This window comes from Falco punctatus, assembly GCF_963210335.1.
Source record: "Falco punctatus genome assembly, chromosome: 2".
Classification (NCBI taxonomy): domain Eukaryota; kingdom Metazoa; phylum Chordata; class Aves; order Falconiformes; family Falconidae; genus Falco; species Falco punctatus.
Genome location: NC_137581.1, coordinates 92,035,064 through 92,054,699, shown reverse-complemented (window position 1 = coordinate 92,054,699; position 19,636 = coordinate 92,035,064). Strand labels below are relative to the sequence as shown.

The 19,636-nt window shown below is 45.3% G+C and overlaps 1 protein-coding gene across 3 annotated transcripts in view; it reads left to right on the top strand.

Annotated features, from left to right (window-relative positions):
* Window positions 1–19,636, top strand: part of RAI2 (retinoic acid induced 2) — a 138,338-nt gene that overhangs the window by 71,014 nt on the left and 47,688 nt on the right. For all 3 annotated transcript variants that reach the window (XM_080377153.1, XM_080377154.1, XM_080377152.1), the window contains exon 1: window positions 1–19,636. This exon is cut by the window's left edge. The gene's annotated coding sequence lies outside the window, so the exon portion shown is untranslated.

Below are 19,636 nucleotides of genomic sequence, written 5' to 3'. Positions count from 1 at the left end.
ACATAAACTTCTTCCATATGAGACGTTAATCAGGACAGAGAACTGAAGGATCTGAAAACAATCAACATTGCTCCTTTTAAACCCCCTAATACTCAGCGTGAGGAGTTCATGGTACCCCTGTGCAGTGGGAATGCAGGAGGACCTAGGGGAGCCATGGGCTAGTCAGAGCTGGGCGCCTCTTGTGAGGAGTGCGGGCAGGTCCTGAGCCAAGACCCCTGCGCCACCCGGGCTGAGCCAGCCGAAGGAAGGGGCTTCCATGGGGTAGGGGTGCAATAAACTTCCAAAGTAGGGCAAACCAGACCTGAATGAGCCTGGGACAGGTGTTTCAGTGGTAAAAATAGAAGGAGGAGTAGAAAGTGCCTGGGAGATTTTCACTTTAAAAGAATAAATGCAAGGGGGAAGCCAGCAGCAAAAGAGACAGCTGTGGATGTACACACACAGCTTAGATAAATAGATGGATTACTGTCGTTCCTACAAATTAACTTTGGTGATAAGTGGAAGTATTCACAAAGTTAATGGAATAGCTATATGCAAAATATGACTATATTGTCAAATACACAGATATGAATATATTTCATATTGTTGACTATATGAAAATCTATAAGCGTGGTTTGCATATCTTTTGAACCAGAATTTGGAAGGAAGGAGTAATTTTCAGAAAAGTAAACAACTGTATTTGACAGTTTCTAAGCCAGAGTGCAATTTTGCATTTTCAAATTACATTTTCGTTTTCATAAATGCAAAATGTATTTGGAAAAAAAGGAAGGGGCTGGTTGCCCTATTTAGCTTTGTATAAAGATCTAGTGTTGGGATATGGTTTGATTGCAAAATATATGCTGTTCCCAAGGGAACTGCTGCTTTAAAGGACTCACTAGCCGTTATTAGACTGATCAGGCAATGATTTGCTCTCAGCTTAAGCTGGTGTAAAGCCAGAGAAAGTCAATTGGCTTGAAGAACCTGTGTTACAGTCACATGGCAAGCTTCTCTTCCTTGAGCGAAAACAAAGTTATTATGACCAGAGTAGTGCTCTTAGCTCAGAGCAGCACCCCAGCTGAATTCAAGGGCCGGATCTGCAAATGCGGTTGATAGTGCCTTGTGATGTGCTCACACCATGCCCTTTTAAACTTCATCAGTTTGCATTAGGGGCAAACCTCACCTTAAACCACGGGGTACAGCAAGTTCCTAACAATAATGACTCTAGGGTTTTGGTGCTAAAATGATCAAGGGACCACCCCCCTAGGAATGCTCAGGGGGCCACCATCCCCAGGTCCCTTGCACCTGCTGTCAGTCTGACGTGTCCATCAACTCTAGCCCCTAGCAGGGAAGGGCGCCGGGCCATGCGTGCCCTGTGCTCCCAGCGCCTGGCACGGGGATGCTCTGGAGGCTGGCAGGACCTCTCTCCCCGCCTCGCTTCCTCCCAGCCCTCCCCACTGGGGCTGTATCGCCTCTCTGCTTACAGCTGTCTGTCAAGTGGGTCAGATCTTCAGCAAGCGCAACATGGAAATGCACCATTAAGCGCAATACTCCAAATTATCTGCACTTTTTTCATTTTTTCTTTTTCGGTCCCTCTAAATGCTCTTGGGGGATATTTGCGGAGTTTTCGTGGTGGTTTTTTTTTTTTTTACCTGCAAAATGAATCTGAAAGATTAATGCAAAGTCAAGCAATCTTCTTTTACTTAAACAAAGTCACTCGCACATACTCTTTCACTCCCCGCTTCTTGGGGAGCAAATATTTATACATTGAATTCTGCAATAATAATTTAACTCCAGTGTGCCCACTGCCCACCAGAAATCCAGCGCTGCACTTACTCTTCCAAGTAACACAGCATCTTTGGGACTTTAAGTGAGTCAGGCTGGAACAATGCCAAAATCAGAGTGTTTAATCCCACAAGTAACTACACAGAGCTAGGTGGGAGTGCCTCTGGAGAGCTGCAAGTGTCTGTGCTCTGCAGGATGAGGCTTGGGATCAGAAAGAGAAGAGAAAATCTCTTGGTCGTGTGCCCAGCTTCCCTCTCCCACTCTCAGGGCTGTCACCATGCAACCCCAACCCATGGTCTTTCTCATCTTGCACGGCCACAGAGATGTGCCTCGGCCTCTGGTCTCTGCAACTGTGCTACATACCAGGTACTTTCCCCCCTCAAAAGTCTAAACTAAGTTTTCCTTTCCTTGACCTTTGGCCAGCACTCACTGTCCTACTATAAATAATTCCCCACCTTTGTTTAAACTGTTAAACTGAAAGTATTTATTGCTTGTCATCATATTCCCCAGGATTTTCCGCTCTCTCTGCTAAACATACTGGTGATCTGTGGTCACTCTTCTTAAGCCCTATCCTTCTGTCTGTCTGTCCTTCCATCTGTCCCTCCTGACTTGACCCCACAAACAAGTAACGTGTTTTCAGCCAACCTACAGGGAAGACAAACTTGTCTCTGGAGGGATGGAGAAGGAAGGACATGGTGGCGGCACAGAGGGCAGGCTTGTCATGCACAGCTTTCAGAGCCCACTGCATCGTCACCCTTGTCACTTGATGAATAGTGACTGATCCCATGTAACCCTGCTCCCAAACAAGGCTGTTACACCCAAGCTGCAGGACAGTCAAATTTCATTATCCCTTCTGCAAAACATATGGAGGAAACAAAATATTGGAAGATACTCCAGTGACAGCTAATGACATTACCGAAATTACTATAAATATCATCTTTAATCTAATCAAAAACAGTATATCAAAGGCATTAAAGCTGCAGATGCTTACTGTGCCAGGGGGGAACCAAATGAAGCTTTACAGATGTGTCATACTGTGAAGTTATATTTGCATAATAGAAAATGAATGCTGGTTGTATCTGGTATTTCTGCTGCTTTTTAAACTGGGGGGATCTGAATGTTACATTCAGTGAAGATCTTTTTAGGTAGCCCAAGGTTCAGGCAGACAAACAAAAAATACAAATCAGTGCAGGCCTGACAAAAAAATTCCCAATGAACGGTCACTTCATCCCTTGCTAATTATTACCTGGGCTACTCTGTCATGTATTTAATTAGCATCATTTCTCTTGAAAGCACATTTTGCTGAACTGATGCTGCCTGTAGGGTGAGAACCAACTAAGCAACATCAATCAGTTAATTAACTGGTTAACACATTTCCTTCCTTCTTAATTTCTGCTTTTGATTTTCATTTAGCTGCTTTTAGGATCTGAATTTTCAGGAGGTTTGTTTCTGGGCAGCTGGAGATAGTGATGGGTGAGAGGGGCTCTACCGACATGACCTTTGTGATATTTTGCTGCTGTAGGGAGAGGATGCTTTTGTGCCCTCGTGGGGTCTCTAGCACCACGGTGAACACTTCTGGGAAATAAAATAACAGGTGTACATTTATTAAACACAGGCACAATCCTGCTAACCGCTGGAGAAATGAACAGAGGCAGCACACCTCCCACCGCTGGGCTCAGGTTTCCCCTCCAGTGCATGCAAAAGCAGGAGATGCTCCCGGATTTCAGCACAGCGCTGCCTGCTGAACCGGAATATTTCCAAAATGGCAGAGCTACAACTACTTTGGACTTCTACGAGCATGAACCAAGACGGACTGACTGACCTGGGTGATGCACTGCTTCCCTCATAGCGTGCTCTCCTATGTCAACCAAGAGCACTACATTGTCAGGACTATTGAAATCTCATTAAAACAGAGTCTAATAACACATTCACGTGACCTTATCCCAGCAGAAGGTACAGAGCTAAGAAAAGAAGAACGTGGTAGGGGGTTTTGTTTTGCTTTAGGTTGTTGTCTGTTCCTTTCTTTGGTCACCCTGCTCAGCAACGCCTCCCTCCAAAGACTTTAAACTGAAACCATGTCCTTGCCTGAGCTGTTCTGGTCTCCCAGCAGCCCTGCCTCCAGCTGTCCTGGCTTCAGTCACACTCCAGCTTCTCTCTTTGGTGGGATGAGAATAGCACTTTCTTTTCTCATAGAGCAATCCAGTTCTATGTTACATATGTGTGATGCTGGTATAAAGGACCAGCCAAGTGTTCCCTAGCCAGCTTGTGCAGTTGGGCTACGGAGGTGTGGGTCCATCAGCACATGTTTTGTCTCCACACACACACACACCCCAGCTCTTTGGAAGAAGATTTTGGGGTTGTCCTAATTGGACCACGGTGGGAATATGCATTATCAGGGCAGAAAAAGGTGAATTGTCCTGGTAACTCAGCATGAGCTTTGTGGAGTTCTGTGGTCACCCCTGTGTTCATAAACCCCAGTAGGAGCATTGCACTGAGCAGGACAGCAGAGCTCTGTCTTCATGGGGTGGCTAAGGATGGATTTCACTAGACTACACACTAGACTTTATCTGGCATGGGGCCCACATGTGGTCTCTACCGGAAAAAATGGATTTTGCCCTAAAAGATTATGTGCCTGGATTTATTTAGGCTGCAAGTTGCATGAAGATATTAGTTTTAAAATTAGTCCCCCAAAAGCACAGGAAAAGAAAGAGGTTGGCTGGGAAAGGGATTTCTGTTCAGCCTTAATTTAAAGCGGAAAATAATGTTTGTACTGCTGCATGCCAAATATATTAGAAGGATTTGAGATTATAATATAGAGTAGGTTAATGGCAGTTTCATAATCTAATCTGCTGTTGAATTCTGATTTTAGCAACCATCTTTCCTCCTCGGGCTTAGAAGGTCTTTGTGTTTCTGTAAACTCCAGCAGATTGAGAGAGTTCAGAGTTGAAAGCTCAGTGATTTAAATTCGCCATGCTGCTAAATGCTAAGGCTTAAGAGCAGTGAATAACTGCAGTGCGGAGTCTGCTATACACCAGGACTACTCCTGCTCCCTGAGCCAGCAATCAAATCCATCCCAGAGATTTGCACCTTGGTCCCCTGCAGGATGCTGCCCATGGAGTGCCATATGCTTCTGCCTCTTTTGCAATGGTGCTCACCAGGAGTGCCTGCACACCTGCACTCGGATAAATCCTTGGAGGCAGGACACACCAACAATTTCACTTGTAAACATAGCTCGGTTTTTTCACCTTCAGTGGACAAGGATGTCAAAAAGCAAGCCCTGGAAACACAGGCCACATTGCATGGTGCTCCTGGGCATTCTCTTCTCTGAGGGGAGATGGGCTGCAGGCAGCTAAATTCCTCTTGGTGCCCGTTTTCTCAGAGAAGACAGCAAGCAGGGAAGGAGATCTGCTGGTGTGGACTTTATGGGGACCCCTGGTATGTGAATCTGACCCAGCAGCAGGGCCCACAGGTGCTGGGCGCATTGTGCTCCATTAGGAGCAGATCTGAGGTGCAGAAGCATTGGGTTTTTCCAGCTGCGTCAGAGGACATGAGCTGGCTGTGCCTCTTAAATGATGCTTTGAACTCAGCTCAACAGAAAATGTTGACAGCCACAACATGGATTTAGTACTTTGATACTTATAGGGAAAGAACTAGGGAAGGAGGAGGGGGATGTCCGACTGTTCAGAAGGGGAATATTTGAGGAAGATGCAGAAGAAGAAGCAGTCAGCAACTGGTATGCCTAACCTACAAATGTCAGCTTTACAGAGTGAGTCAGTCTAAAAATAACCTCCAATTGTCTCCCAGCTACTCCAGCAGCACAGCGAAAGTGCAAGTGGTTGAGAAAAATCACCAGAGGGGAGAAGAAGGATTCTCTGGCTTTTTAAAAAAAAGCCTATGCTTTTAGAAATTTCTGATTTAAAAATGAACCAAATACCAGCCTTCCAGAAGTCTAGATACCGGTTAACCTTGTTTCATTGTGTTCACTCTATTTATTTTGCCTTTATTTATTTTACCTCTGAAAGGCAGCAGAGGCTGAATTCCAGATATTCCCTGGCACCCTGTAAATGCAGAATTGCACGAAAACATATCCCGCTCATCCAGACTAGACTCCCTTTCTAGACTCAATATTTTAAATGAGAGTATTGAATATCTCTCCCTATAATTTGCATACTTTCTTTTTTAGCAGTCTCCTTGTTCGTTTACGCCCTAGGAACTATTCCTTTCTTTTTTCAGTGATCATTGTAACACAGTCTGTCTACAGCAGCATTGAATTAATCCATGATAGTATTTAAAAATTATATTTAATGCATGATCCAGAAATCTGTAGATGCTCTGTTTCCCCCCTGCCTCCCCAAAGCCATTGCTTCACAACAGGTGCATATTGGCTTCAGATGTAGTAAGAGCCAGAATAATGCCAGCACCGTTCCATCCCTATGTACTGCCATTTGGTACAGTAAAACAACCAACAAACCCAAAAGGAAAGACCTAAAACATGTGACATTGTAAACAAACAAGCAAAACTGCTTTTGAAAGGCATGAAAGCTAAATACCTCTCCGATGATGTATAGGACTGCTGCCTATCTGTAAATGTTCCTGAGATGTAATGCACTGCTGGAGGTTAGAGGACCTGTTTCTCCTATTAATGCTACGTAATTCTCTGATTTAAGGTCTTCCTCCCAGCTGGGAATGAAGATACCATGGGGTCTGTCCACCCTGGCATGGGAGATTTTCCAGAAGCTGAGCTTTTAAACAGTTACTCCTGGAAAAGTACCATGTTTTGACTTAACACATTCCTCATCTACTCTGTGATATTTCTCTTTTCTACTCTGTAAATTGAAAAAAAAAAACCTGGTGGGGTTCCTAATATAGACTCCCAATGTCTTGTGGACCCCAGTGGTACATGTACTGACATAGTCAGCGCAGACCAAAAAAGGCCAGGCTTGCTTCTGGTGATGCTGGTCCTCAGGAAAGATCAGCCACGAGGATGTGGAGAAGCATACAATGAGGGAGGTGAGGTACCAGGAGGAGGGATGATGCACTGAGAATACACTGTGCCCAGGGTGGGACTATGGCAGGGGCTGGTGTCCCTCTGGGACCAGTTCCTCAGATGACATGTAGTCATGCTGCTCCATGATGGATTTGTACCAGTGGTAAGACCAGTCCCTCTCCTCCTAACACTGCGTGGGCAGGTCAGGTAAGAAGGACATGGATGATAATGTCACACAAGTGACTCTTCCTCATGGGGAAGCAGTGTGAGGCACCTTCACACATTTGCCCTTACTTGAGCTGTACCAGGCTTTAATGCCCCATGGTAGCGTGCCGAATGTATTAGAGCCTGGGTACGCAAGGACAATGCAGAACTGGTGGCAGTCAATCACACATATGGGCACACTGGAAAGAAGTGTCACAAAGCACCGCAAAGCTGTTAATCGATTATTTGAATTTTCCCCAGATTCACTGGAATCAGCCCCAGAAATGGACTCACACCATGGAAATATCGCTAGGCTTGGGCAGACCACCAGGTGTGGGCTTCAATCATTCAACATTTCAATGTTGCAGGAGCTCCATATGTGGCTCAAACATGCCAGATGGCTTAAAACACACACTGTCCCAAATACTCCAACACCTCTCCCACCCTGCAAAGCCACTGAACACCAGGCACGTAGTAAACACAGGACTGAATCCCCTCGGATGTGAGCTAGCAACAGCAAAATCGAGTACTCAGTTCAAGAGACCCGTTCTCCAGTTTGTGTGGCAAATTGATTTGTTTTACTCACTGATGCCCACTTCCCTAGTTCATTTAAATAACACCTCTCTGGGAGGGCTGATGGCAGGAGGCTTTGGTGACCGAGAGCCAGAGCTGTTTATATTTACATCATTGGTCTGAATCCAACAGAGACTGATAGTGAAAGACAATATTAGCCATCTGCCCAATGCTTGTCAGCCTTGCTAGCAATAAACCCAAGAACAGACTAGATACAGAGGTTGTCTGAATATCCCTTGCTATGGTTGGCCTTCCAGCTTGGAGAGGGTCTTCCTTGACAAAGCGGAGCCTTCAGTCTTCTTGCCACCCTTACCACCTGCTGTCAGACCAGCCAGCAGCGCCGGCAGCATCCACCGGAGCCTCAGCTTTTCTGAACGTTGACTTGTTACAAATATTGAAGGAAAAATATTGAAGAGGGGGAAAAAATGTCTCTGTATAAGCCATTGCTCTTTCTGGTGATGCATCACACTGTTTATGAACTAACAGATGCCACATAATGTCCAGTATTTATGGCAGCGCTTACAAAGGCACAGTTGGAAGGTAGACTTTGCCCATAACTATGTTATTGCAACATTCTTCTGTGCCAAAACAGAGCCCTGTATTTTAATATTTCCTACTTGCAACTGGATGTTACCACATACTATAATGCTTTAGCTGTAGAGATAATATCTTATGGCCTTAGGCCTGAGGTGTAGGTAGCTGCCATACTCAAAGTGTCAGCACCACCAGCGGATGCCCCGGAGGTGGAAGGCAGCTGCCTATGGCTCTGTTTCCCCTTTGCAGCTGCAGTTACAGCAGAGGGACTGCCTTATCATGTGGGTTACGTCTCTGCCTAAAAGACTGCCTATGGGACTGCTGTTGGTAATAAAAGACCAGTGGGGCCACATCTCACTAGTTAAAACCTCCCTTCTTGGTTTGGCTAAGTAGGTAAAATATCTCAAACCCCATTCAGACAGGGGGGGTACACCTAAGAATAGATGGTGCTTTGCACCCTCACAAGCTGTAGGGCTTGTAGCTGAATCCAGCAGCAAGGATGGGGTAAGGAGAAGATGATGTTCCCATGCATGGATGGACAACATGGTCCATCACCCCTCCTTGGCTAGACCACGCTGCTTGCCTGGGAAGCAAGGGGAAGGGCAGTATGCCATGCTATGACCCAGGAGCCCTTTGTCCCCTGCTCTCCAGGCAGAGACCCCCAACCCATGTCTGTGCATGTGTGTTGGGAGGGCACACATGTGCGCTGGGGTTGCAGGCCCAGTCCTTTGCAAGGTGCCGAGTAAAGTGGGCAGGAGGAGCTGCAAAACGGCTTGCTCCCAGTGCAGCTGGCCTCCCCCAGCGCGGAGTGCAGTGGGCAGCACCGTGCTCACAAGCAAAGCATTTCAGCTGCGAGCAGTCGTTGGGTGGCAATGTCTTTGTCCCTGTGTCAGGGCCAGTGAGTTTCAACAAATAATATCCCTTGCTTCTCACACAGCATTCCTGTGGCAAAACGTCTGCACCAGTTTGCCTTCATTGTGTGTCTCAGCCAGAAAGGTCCCTACCACAAATGATGGACTTATCTCATACCGGCTGCACATTATCACGTAAGGCAGTAATAAATGCATGGAGAAGTATCACGCCTCAGGACAATTTGGGCACTGTGCAAAGGTCACTCTCTTCAGACCCCAATTGCTGCACACAAGTGACATTTAAAATGCATATCATTAAAATCATAACAAATTTATTTACCTCCTCCCTTACTGGGATTGTTTTTGCATACATGTTTGATATATTGCATGCTATGGAGGTCAGAGTGTGTTTGCATCATAAAATAATGTCTCGTGGAATCACGATGACACAGGGTGCCAGGCTCTGAACATTACTTATGCACTGACTGCTCTTGTAGGAGCTGTCACAGAATCCCAACAGCTGGAGCGGGGCCAACGCTCTCTGAGCTTTGTAGGAAGACAGTATGGCAGCTGTTTTAAGAAGAACAGGTAATATTGCAAACAGCGGGCAAATAATATGGTGAACTCTTGTGGACAGTGAGAAGAAACTTGCAGCAAGAAGCACATGTTAAAACATGTGCATGTGCATCTCTGACTCAGTCCTGAAACATTTCTTCAGTACTAGCATTGACTTACATATATACATATGTCAATATCTATGTATCTTGCTTTGTGCCACCTGTATATATGTGTGTATCTTTACACAAATATATATATATATTTCTGTCTCAGAAACCAGCATTCAAGCCAATATTTTTTAGGAACTGGATACATTGCTCATCTAACATGTCTAATAGTTGTTTTCTCTCTTGCGTCCCATTAGACTTCAAACACTGCATTTTAGCTTCATCAGCCCGAAAACTGCATTCACCAGGAGAGCTGTTATCACAGCACCTCTATGTTCCTATTTGCTATAATATGATTAGTTGAAGGCAGACAAGATAAAAGCAAGTTCAAATAAGACAGAATTATTTCAGGCAGCCTCAGTGTTCTCTATTTCACTTATGTGCATTCATTTCTTTTGTTGATGGGGTTATTTACTTACCTTTTAATGTACTTTGGGACACTTGCAGTTGTCTACCGTGTAAGAGAAAAAAGGTTTTGAGACTATAACGTTGACAGCCTGACGTCAGTGCCAGAGGCTAAAGGAGATCTGGCTTGCCTTCTTAACTGAATATGAAATAAACCTAACTAGGTATTTGTCCATGTGTTTAACATTCTTCTTCTACACAGAGACTGTGGAGATCCGAGGAGTCGTATGCTCCCCTAAAACATGCAGAAACTTTGTTTGCTGCTTTACAAGGCCTGAACCAAAGCCTACTGGACTCTTTCCAGTCCATTGAATTTTGTTTGGGTTTTTTTTTGTTTTGTTTGGTTGTTGTTGGTTTTTTTTTTTTTCCATAAAGCTGGGAGAGTGTTTTTGGCAAATAACAAATTTGTCAAAAAATGTAGTTTTGAAGAAGCAGCTTGCAGAATTGAGTCCAACTTGGTAACCAGATTTAGCTGGGAAAGAAATAGAAAACATTCATAAGAATATAGCTGAGACTTTCCATGCTTTTCTTTGGAAATGATATATTTATTCCACGTGTGACATTATTTAAAAGCTACAAAAAAGGGACTAGGGTGGTTAGAACCTGTAGAAAAATCTTTTTCTTTGGTTTTCCAGACTGGCCACTGAACAGATGTATCCCTTGTGAATTTCTTACTCCTTTCCATCCCACCTTCTCTGTTCGTATCACTTTTGCTCGCTGCTTGCTTCTTGCCGCCTGTCTTCGAAATTTCTAATGCTCCTGCCCGGTATGGATTCAGCTGAACAGATTCTAAATTACTAATCTCCAGATTTATTGCAAGCCAGATATGCCACCATTGGCTGGCAGCAACTCCTCATATTATAGTTTATGCAAAATATAGCAAACACTGCTGGCTTGCTGTGCTTTCCCATATCGATGTCAAAGCACACTGTAAAGTAGACTAGAGGTAAAATCTGTAACCCGTGCAAGATTTGCCAATAGGCCAAGGTATTATCTCCCCTTCCGTATGTATAGGGAACAGGGAAGAGCCAAAATGGCCTAGTCTCTCACCCACAACAGAGCCTTCAAAGTCTTCAATGTTGCTGCCAGGTAAACTTACAGGATAATATCCCGCGTCTCTGTCAGGCAGGATTCCCTCTGATCAAAGCCAGTCAAGGCAGCGAGGGCTGCATTTTTCATTGCCCTGTTGGCCTGTTGCTGATCCTGGAAGATGTGTGAAGAATATTCCAGTCTGAGACCAGGATCAGACCCCAAATTCTTGGGTTTTCTGGATACCCCCTTTCTGAGGTCCCCAGTCCACCACCCAGGTGAGCCTTGCAGGGGCTGGATGTGTGTGTGTGGTGGCAGGGGTTTGCTTCTGCAGGTGGGAAGGGTGATGTGCAGACTGGCATCCTTCTGCCAGTCCAGCTGCCATACTCCTGGCAAGATCACTTGGTGATGCCAGCTTGCCGCTCCAGTGCTGCATGGAAAGTGGGAGCAGAGGAGCAGCTCCCCATGGGGTGGTTTGGCTTGCACTGCAAACCAGGAGCAAGCTCTGGAGCTGGCTGCCCTGCTGGTTTTGATTGACTGCAGCTGCTTGTTTGCTCTCAGCTAGGTCGCTTCTGGAAAGCCTGTCCGTTTGACCTGTCTGCCTCCTTCCTGATGCTGAGCTTCTTCTCAGCTGCCTCATTTCCTCCCTGTGAGCATAACAGAGGCAGCCTGAAATCTCTGCCCGTTGGGCTTCCAAGTGACTTTCCATCTATTTAATCTATCATTAAAACTTAATGCAAGGACTTCCTTTCAGAAAAAAAAAGAAAAAAAAAAAGGAACAGAGCATTCCTTTCCTTTTATGATGTTGCCTGATTTTTAGCAACTACGCCCAGACACTTGTTTGACAGCTATAAATCAGGAACTCAATCAAATGCCCATACCAACCATGCACAGGAGCTTCCCTGGGACATTGTGCTCTCTTTCTTCCCTTTTTTTTCTTCTGCACAGCAGGAGTGAATGGCATAATAGTGGATATTGGAAATAAACTCTTGAGCAGTAGAAGGGCCATCATTAGTGCTGACAAAAGCAGCTTTTGAGGCTGAGCCAAGATCAAATAAAAGAAAACTGGTAGGAGAAGCTGTTGTGTTTATGAAGAGCTTGTGAATGTGAGGTTCAAGTTATCACTTTTTTTAAAATCAATTAAGTTTTGTGATATTCTGTATAGATGGGTCTAAGCTGAGGGTGTCCCTTTGATTTAAGCAGAGATACCTTTGTCCTGAATTATTAATTATTTCTCCTCGGGTGGAGCAAGAGGCTTCTGCTAATTTACTTCCAAGCTGTCTAACTCTAGTCATCACTGTCCTTTCTCTCCCCTCTTTCACAGCTCTCCCACACGCAGACTTCCCCTCTGAAAGCACCTGACAGGCCGACCTCACCCCAGAAGGACAAGGACACACTTATTTTCCTGCAAAAACACAAGAGGAAAGGGCTGTATTACTCTTTTCAGAAGCACATTTGTTATGATATCCCTGCTTCCCACAGCCAAAATGTGCACTGACCACAAGGACCCTACTTTCACCTTCACCCATGGAAGAATTTAATTAATCTTTCCATATTGGCAGGCAAACAACATTTCCTGAAGAGAAAAATAAATGTTAATTTCCAGAGGTAATTAACAGTCACTGAATGAGACTAAAGGGCTTTCATCAAAATTACCAATCAGCTCAAATTTGAAGAGATTCTCTCTTCCTCATTGCTTCTTCATCTCATTGAGCCAGTCCTGCTGAATTAGTGCCTAATAGAGTCTCAGACATATTCATATCCTGTCAAATTCCCATCCTCCCAAGGAACTGTCCCTTTCAAATGGTAATACAGAGGGCGTATGATGTGCGCTCGTTGCTATTTCGGATTTAACAGCTGGCTGCATTGCACCAAGGGTAGCTGTGGAAACTTAAATCAGGGATGTGTGCACGCATGTGTGTACACGTGTGTGTGTGTAAACGCCTACTCTTTTGAAATTATACCCTTTATATGAAATAATGCTCTCTTTATAACTCTTCCCAAGCTAATTCTCTTTTTAGACCACCACGGCTGCCGAAGGAGAGCATGGTTCAGCTCTACAGCAACCAAGAGCATGGTCTCACCCCGGGACTCAGCTGTGCAACCCCTTTCTCGCACAGGTCCCACCCAGCTGATGACTAGCACCATCATCAGTACTGGGTCGCTGGTGGCCCTCATCAAGATCTGAGGGTTTAAGAAAGGCTCTCCTCAGGCTATCCTCACCTTGGCTAAGTGCAGGACAGCTCCAGGGGATTCCTTTTTATAACATGGCTTCAGATGTTCTCAACACAGCTCAACACACATGCATCAGGGTGCCTGGACGAAGGGACGGATGGTCTCAGGGCTGGTCTCCACAGAGCAGTATGAAGACAGAAAGCAGGAGTGCTCCCAGGTCACTGTAATATAGAAGGTTCCCTCCTCCTGCTTTATTAAATATTTTGGGTCAGAGCCAAGGACCCATGGTGGTCGTAAGGACACTTCCACTGACTCCAGCTGGATCTGGCCCTGTAATACGGACATACTGGGGGACCCCATGGTGACAACCAACTGGCAGAATTTCTAGTGAAACCTTTTTGTGTGCTGTACTAGGGCACTTCTGGAGACAGCAGTAGATGGGCAGAGTATGATCTCTGTTAGCAATATACACTACATGAAAGCTAATAATTCTGGCTAAAGCATATTCAAAATAGGATGCTTGAAGCAAAACTAATGCATTATTCACTGCTTGTTGGGAATACAAGAACATAGAGATAGACATCTGAGCCTTGGGCCTTTTCTGAGATGTACTGTACATGGGCTCAGCAGGCTTATGGCAGTACAGCGACTCTCACTGCCATAGATTTTTCATTACTAATAGTATTTAAAATCTTGCCCTGTGATCAAACAAAACCAAAAATGTGTGTATTCAGCCTTGTTTTCCAGTCATATACAGTGATGAGAGATGTTTCTAGTGCTGTATTCATTTCCTTGGTGTAAAATATGCCCTTCTTCCACCTTTACATTATATCAGATAAGTATTTGGCGAAAGTCACAGGGTAAAATAGTGTAAAAATTGTCAATTTCTCAGAAGGCAGCTGCAAACAGTTTTGAACACAGCACTAACATGATCAACTCCAACACAACATGCAGGCCCTGCTAATGTAACGCTTCTCAAAAATAAAGACTGTAAAAGGAGAAAAACATGTCATTTTATGTGCTCGCGATACGCAAATAAAAATCTTTGTAAAGCACTTCAACAGCCATCTGAGAGCAGCATTGTAGAAAAATTGGTTTGAGATTTGCCTAATTGCATGTGGACAGCCTGCAATATAGGCACCTGCCTCTGAACTAATCACTCTCTGGTCCTTTTGTGGTCAACAGAGAAACACAGGCACTTGGGGGAGTGATTTATCTCTTCCTAAAGTAGATGTCTAAGAAAGGTCAAACGAATTGCATCCTAGAAGTGCCTATTTCTCTCCGCTGACCATTAAGGTTGAGGAGTGACTAGCTCAGATGTAAATTAATACACTGTAGACATGTAAGTCTGTGGGTTGGTGGGGCGGTGGGGGATGCTGAAGTGCACCCCTATACCCCCATCTGCCACAGATGAAAGGTCTGTAGAATAAAGACAGACAACTCCTCTTCCTCTTCCACAAAGACAGATATCCAAGTTTTCATCAGATGAGATATTTTTGGTTCATTTTTCTGCACACCAGCTGAAATGGTATTGTATGCCCAGACCTGCCCCACCATACCGTGTCAGACAGATAAACTCCTTTAGCGGGTGCTGCAGAATCTCACGCAGTTTTGAATCCCAGCAGTTCCACCAAGCAAGCCTGATTCACAGCACTGGTAAAGCCGCCTTGGAGCCAGAAGCCTGCTCAACTGGATCCCAGATACTGTTTTACAAGGTATCTCTTGTCAAAAGGGTTTTGAGGCCAGCTTCTGATCCTAGCCAATCTTTAAGTGCAACTGCAAATTGGCTTCAGTAGCACATCTTTTTTATGGCAAATTCTCTTAAAGATCTCTTGCAGTGCTGACATGGGCCCCTCTTTCTGCAGGAAAACAGACTGAACTGTAAAAAACAATATAATTATATGCATTACGGTTATCCAAAATTCTCACTTGTCGTTAGCTTCCCTATGGCTCATCCTTTTAAAAAGCCACATAGTAATGTACCTGACTTACCTGTAATGTCTTTGCTCTTCTCTATAACTGCTTTCAGGATAATCAGATTACAATACAATTTCTAATGAATGCTTGCACATTTCATTGAAAAGAGAAACAATTGTGAGAATGGTGTTACCTGAAGACACCGTGCTTGATTTCAATATCTTTGAGTTCATATTTTTCATGTTTGTATGCCAGAAACGTTGCCTAAAAATCCAGCACTTGAAGCTCAGATGACCTCAGAAAAATGTAACTTTTTAATGTAAAAGAAAAGCCAAAATAGGTTCATCTCTGTTAGAGTGTGCTCTTATTATAAAGTAATTTTAAAAATACAGCCAGATCAGGCTGACAATCACTGCATCAAAAATCAGTAGGTACTATGGTCACATTACAAGCAAAAAAGCTGAGCTTGGTGATTTATGATAATATCACTAAAACCTCTTGATATATTTAGCAAGTGGTAATGGTAAAGGTTATAATTCCTCTGAGGGACAACAGTGATGAAATAAACCACGAGGGTCAAGTGGATTATGACCTCGTGAAAACTCAAATAATGGAGATGGAGCTTTATAAACTTCCTTATAATAGATAATGCCTTAAACAATTTTAAAGCTGCGTAGTACTCAATTTAGACTTGCCACGGGCTTCCTACTGCCTATATATTATTAAAGGAAAAACTGAAAATTACTTCTGTCCCTGTGAATCTTGCATCTGCTCAGAACCCCCATTTTTGGGTGCAATGAGCACTCCTGCTGTGCTCTGAAAGTTCACAACAGATAGTGTGTGTGCACCCATCTGTCGGTTCCCCCCATCCAGCGTTTGTAGTGTGGGTGCTTATATGGAATTTGTGATTCCAATTTAAAGCTTGCAATGCACCCTGCACTGCTATGTTAATAACCACACCTGGAAGCACTAATTTTACTACTGTATGGTATTGTCACGGGATCAAAGTGTTTCTACAAGATCAAGTAATGGGGCAAGATAAATGGTACTGCCAACTGTTTTACATGCTTCGCAAAAGGAAGTGTAACAGCCCATTGGTATGCTTATCAGCACAGGCAATGCACAAAGTCCATGCAAATCCTCTCCATATAGTTAGTTACCTTAGCCACCCAGCTCTAGAACAAAGCTTATATTGGAGTTCATAAGCGCCACATGCCTGGATCTGTGTTGAGATTCAGGTGGAGATGGGGCGACCTGACAGGCAGATGGTGACTATCCTGATCTACCTGAACATGTTTTCCTGCGTAAACACTGTGAAAACAGTATGTGGGATCAGTCCCATAAAGGGTTATGTCCATGAGTCACTCGTACACAGTTTGGGCTCCTTCATTTGTGTTCTTGGTGTAGTTTGCCTCCTGTATTGTGAAGCCACCTCACCAGGGCAAGTTTTCCTCCTGGCATTGTATCGTGACACAAACTGTTGAACTGGTAAATTATGGAGAAGCTGCATGGATAAAGCAGTCATGCTAAGGCACACCTGTACAGTATTTATAAACTAATGCACAGACAAAATTCCTCTGTCAGAAACACAGGGAAGTGTCTGAGGCCAGGCTATCTCAACTTCAAAGACATGGAGGAAGAGAGGAGACAGGAAGGCGATACAATGCTACCCACTTGTGTAACAGCACTGACGATGGCAGGCCTGGGAGAGCATCAGCCTGAGATGCAAACAGGGCAATCAGTTGCCATTGACAGAGGGATTTTTGATTGATTTTAAATTAAGGTCACTGTCCCCAGGCCACAGATAGATTTGATTATTTCTGTCACATTTTAGAAGGGTGAGAGAAGCTTGTTTGCAACCAGTGACTCTCTCTTCAGTGGCTCAATGCATAATGATGGTTTTTCCAGTGGGCTTTGACACTTAAAACTTCCACAACGTGCTGTGCGTTGGTACAGTGTTGCCACTCTCTCACTGAAATGAGCAGACAGCTTCTTCAAAAACTGAATTTTGAATTACAAGTTTACACTGTTAAAAGCTTATGACATCAGCACCAAGGTCATCCTCTCTGCTCCTTCCCAAGAGCATAAAACAACAGGCCCATGATTTGATATCTGTACACATTCCAGTCCACACATGATGTCACATGGTCTACACATGCCTTAACGAATACATTTGACAACATCATTTCCAGTTCTTGCTGAGAAAGTGGTAATGTAATCCAAGCACTCATGTGACAACTGACAGTCCTGAAACAGTAAACCCTCCATTCTTCCAAACCAGAACCTTTTTCCACTCTTAAATAAAACTTTTAAAACCTGTTTTGCTCTTGTGCATTTGAGTCACCACCTCCCCGTCACGTTCCTGACCACTGTCCCAAGCAGCCCACTTGGCTGACATCATTCCCAGTTGCCTCTCTGCTTGCTTACAAGATTCCTCTACCTTACTGTCCTGGTACCTTCCAGAAAGCACTCATCCCTTTTAGTACTCCATTCTATGCAATATGGGCATTAGGAATGCTGTGGGCAGCACGGAATTAACCCAGATGTGTCATTAAACCTGAGAGGTGTATTCACTGCCGGCAGGTAAACGGTAGCTATCAATGGCCCAGGGGAGATTGCAAGAACAGAGCAAGCCCAGTCACGAACCGTTCGGGATGGAGGACCTTCCTCAGCCAGCTGTGATTTGGCTGCCCTCTGTGGATTTCTGTTCTGTAAGTTCATCCATTCTCCCCTCAAAATGACAACAGCTGCCAGCTCTCGGATGGCAAGGGGCTCCACAGTTGTGTTTGTATGAAGAAACACCTCTGCACGGTCACGTGAAGCGTCTGCCCGTTACCTTAATTTCATGGCCTTTGCTTCTTGTGCTGGAAGTCAGGGCCAGCAGTGCCTGCTCACGCTCTGTGCCGCTCGAGAGTTGCAGGACATTTGTCACATCTGCCCCCAGGAGCCTCTTGCCAGGCTGCAGGAACCTGACTGGAAAGCCATTTCAAACCATGGATCATCACTGCTGCCTCCTCCAAACTTTTTGCAGCTCTACCATGCCCTTTTTGGTATGGTGAGACCAGAGCTCTGGCAGTATTCAGGGCACAGGTGAACCACGGGTTTACAGAGTGGTGTAAAATCCGTTTTTCTCTCCATGGCTCTCCTAACAAGTCCTGACACTGAGCACAGAGATGACATTTTCTCAGCTGTGCTTGTCCCTGGGCTGTCAACCTGGGCAAAGTGATGGCCAAAATCTCTCCGTGCTGATGGGCAAGAAAGAAATGAATGAGTACAACCGCACAGTTGTGCTGTTTGGGAGAAAAAACCCTCCTTGGAATAACAGCAGTGGATGTTAAATCCCGAGATACTACAAAATTCATTCTCAGGCAGCTTGACCTAAATTCCTATGGGTGATGAGGAAGCCACATATTTGGAGCATTTGAAAGAAAACTAGACAAATGCCCATAAATTATCCTAAGGGGGACATTCCTACTCTCCTTCAGAAGATGGATTAGGCAGATGACCTACTAAGTATTTTTTTTTTCTTCTTTCACTAATTCCTACGATGTCATGAGTGCGTGTGCTTTACCCTTTCTTAAATCATAATCTGTTTGATCCAGCACCAGTCAAAGGTTTTGAAAAGCCTATTAAACCGCAAGAGGAAATCTCGAGCAGTTTGCTAATATCAACAGAAATCCAGATGGAATTACAATCATCTTTTATGTACATTCGAGGGCATATTATGTAATACTAGCCACAGATTTAGTTTAATGCACCGCACCTTCCAATAAGCTGCTGGCAACAGTAATAGCGATTTGGAACCTACCAAAAACTCTTTTGCCCTCGACAAAACCATTTTCAAGCCCAGAGTCTGTGGTCGAGCGGCTTGGGAGATTCAGAGTCTTATGGGAAAGCGGGGACAAGGGAGATCAAGGGTGGAAAAGACGGGGGAATTTTTTTTTTTAAAGAGGGGGAAATAAAAACAAAAAAAGAAAATTTGAAAATGTGAGATAGCAGCAGAGGAGACGAGGTCAAAACTTCAAGCAAGCGGGGAGCAAAAAATCCATCCGATTTATCAAGGATGGCGCTGCCTGCCGCAGCGTCCTCCCGGGCGCCGGGCTTGTGCCCGCAAAGGCTGCGGCGGCTCGGCGGGACCCCCAGCGGGCCCTACCCCACGCATCCCTCCCCGGCACGTCGCCCCCCCCACCCGCGCCCCCACGGAGCTCCGTGGGGGCGCGGGTGGGGGGGGCGACGTGCCGGCGGGAGGGCGGAGCGAGCGGTGGTGGGCGTGATCCAGTGTGGGCCGGCCCCGCCCCCCACCCCTCGCCCCGCCCCGCCCCTCCCGGCGCGGGGGGGAGCGGGACGCGGTACCGGGCAGGGCAGGGCGGCGCGTCCCTGGCGGCGGCGGCGGCGACGGCGGCCGGGTTTGACAGAGGCGGGCGGCGGCTGCGGTCCCCATGGAGCCCAGCTAGGGGCTGCCGCACCCTCCACCGGAG